This window comes from Sorghum bicolor, chromosome 7 (genome assembly GCF_000003195.3).
Source record: "Sorghum bicolor cultivar BTx623 chromosome 7, Sorghum_bicolor_NCBIv3, whole genome shotgun sequence".
NCBI lineage: Eukaryota > Viridiplantae > Streptophyta > Magnoliopsida > Poales > Poaceae > Sorghum > Sorghum bicolor.
This window is the reverse complement of record NC_012876.2, coordinates 52998920-53001741: the sequence shown is the minus strand read 5'-3', so window position 1 is coordinate 53001741 and position 2822 is coordinate 52998920. Positions and strand designations below refer to the sequence as shown.

Below are 2822 nucleotides of genomic sequence, written 5' to 3'. Positions count from 1 at the left end.
TTTGCAACCTGCAATAGGTAACGTAATATTCCTCAACATCCTTTGGGCACCAGTTACCTACAGATACCATAAAACTTTTATTTGTGCTTCCTTCATATAATACTTATGTAGATTGGTTTGATGGACCTTTAGTTTGATTCATACATTTGTAATATATTTTTTTGTGTGATTACCTTTCTATACATGTTGTTCAAAAGCATAGTATCCCCCTGCACAGAAGCCACATAGAAGGTGCGGATGGATGTGGAGGTCCTGCTGTTTCCAGCTGCTATGCATTTTCTTTTCGGAGGCAGCACATATATGTTGTGTTAGGTTTCAATGTTTCTAGATTGAGCTCGATGGAATGCCCCTATGAGTTGTGATCAGCAACTTTCGTTTTCCTAACCTGTGTTTCAATTGCAAAGTTACCTGTGTTCTGTGGTTTTATAGATGTAGAAATTTGCTAGATGAATATTTTTTGGGATTGTAGGCTGCTTCTGATTACCATGGGATAGCTCTTCTATCTTCATGTATTGTTTTGGAAAGGTAAGCATTATTGAAATTTTATGCATTTCACCTCGTGGAATGAATCGCTAAGAAATTGAGAAATTGTTTGGCCCCTGCATATCCAGTCATCCAAATAATAAATTTCTCTTGTGTATATATTCATGGCCTCTTTCGCCGTATTTTTTCTCCTCAGTCCATTATTCTAGCCTCCATTTTCCTGCTGATGCATATATTCCTCAAACAACTGTTGTGTTATTCCTGTCTACAAGAGATGCAGTGCACAATCTATGTCCTGTTGTTCAGATGGACTTCCACTTAGCTATAAAGAGATTTTTTATTCCAATGCGAGGATACAAAGGAGCCGAAAAACTGCACTACAATTCAAAATACAACCTAAGATATATGTTCGAGATTCTATCATCTGCCAGATAGCATAAACCAGGCCTTTCAGTGTTTTCTGTAGTACCTCTACCTAAAGTTAGCAACAAATTTGTAGTTCAATAATCTAGATCTCCATGGAATACTTTGGACTACAAAATTTGCTCGCAAATTTGTCCCTACATTGGAACATACTAAATATTAGTCTCCTACACTGGTATACTTGATTCTTACTTCTAAGTTTTGTTCACCAAATTTTCCATATATACATATGTAATCAGAGCTTCCTACTTATCACATATATGCCACCTTTTTTTCCTCGTCAGTATATATTGTGTTTCATTGCAGGTTACCACAATGACTTTCACTCTTCCCCCCTGTTTATGTTTGAAGGAAATGGAAATATTGTGGCTGCGTAGAGGATCCTCGTATGTAACAAGCCCCTTATTTGCTGATTAAAAGGTGAATTAATCTATATTTTTTACCACTATGACCATGGAATATTCATATTTTATAACAAAGTTGCAGTTTTAGGCCTTAATATATCGTTTTGTCTGCATATCTTAGTACATAATAACCTAAGATTTTTTGGTTTGTGCCATATCAAGTCAGTTTTTATACCCTATACATAAGTAAATGGATTTTACACAGAGATTCTTCATTCTGAAGACATGTATAACAACAATATCCCTATACATAAGTAAATGAATTTTGCTTTTTCTGTTGCGCTGTACTGAACCACCATATTATTAGATAATATAGCCATATTATTAGATAATATAGCCTAATATTGTAGTCACTGATCTCTCAAGCTGATAGTAATATCATTTTCTTTAAAACTTCCTCACAAACCTTCACATTGGGCTCTCCTTGTTGCAGTAAACTACAAATTATGTTATTTATTTTCCATACACCTGCTTTAAGAAATAGCTTGGTCCCATATTAACTAGCAGAGGTGCTGTACTTAGATATTAACTAGGGTCCTACATGTTTTAAGAACAGTTTAATCTACCTTGTTTTAAGAACAGTTTAAATGAATTAACTATGACATTGCTAAAAAATATTGATCATTCTGCTTACATTCCCCCTGTGAGTTATAGCACATTATATACGTTCATACCAATCTACCATATTTTGTAGGCTGCAGTTTTTGCTTCAGTCTAAGGTAAACTATTCTGCAGAAAATACCTTGTGTAGCTGAGTGCAAGTCTGTACCAAGTTCTAATCATAGAAAAATGTTTCTTCATTTATCTTAAAATTTCCAAGCGTGACAAACTGGCATGATTCTTTTCATTCTGCAGAGTCATGCATTGCATAGCAGAATCTTGAGTTGTAGACCAAGAATGATGCAATTCAAACACCGCATATGATTGTCAAGGAAATATCACATAAGATAGGTACTATGCATGGGCTGTTGAGCTCGAGAAGCAGGTAATGGGCTGGTTGTTGTGGTTTCTGATCCAACTTCTTGCAGACTGAGAAACTCGACAATGATATTACAGAACAAAAAAAAAGCTCTAGAGGCTAGAGATGGCAATACTAATAAGAATGTGGAAGAACTCAATACAATGCTAGAGAAAGTAAGCGTGTGGCTGTGGCTGCGGACTTATCTTCTTTGCTACATTAGGCTACTATATTTTCTACTTTACTAGCATTTGCAATTACTTTTTTGTTGCTTAGCGGCCATGTCAAAAACTTTTGCTCAACAAAAAAACAAGCTTTCTGTGTTATGCTTACTGCTATTTTTTTCCTTAGGTGACATTCCATTCTGTCACAGCTTATACGTTTTCTGGTGTTGGTATTTCCTATGTGTCCATATTATGTATGCTTGTGTGGGCCCATAGGGCATAGTCGACCTCTAGCCGCTTTCATTAAGCGGGATACTCTATTTGTGTTATGTGATTCTTTAGCTGTTATATGTTTGGTTATAGCTACCTGCTATACCTTCTATATTGTAG

The 2822-nt window shown here is 35.6% G+C and overlaps 1 long non-coding RNA gene across 1 annotated transcript; it reads left to right on the top strand.

The window, feature by feature from the left end:
- On the top strand, positions 672 to 2528 carry LOC110436756. Its single transcript, XR_002454579.1, has 3 exons — positions 672 to 1326; positions 2005 to 2029; positions 2166 to 2528. It is a non-coding gene; the product is annotated as an uncharacterized LOC110436756 (long non-coding RNA).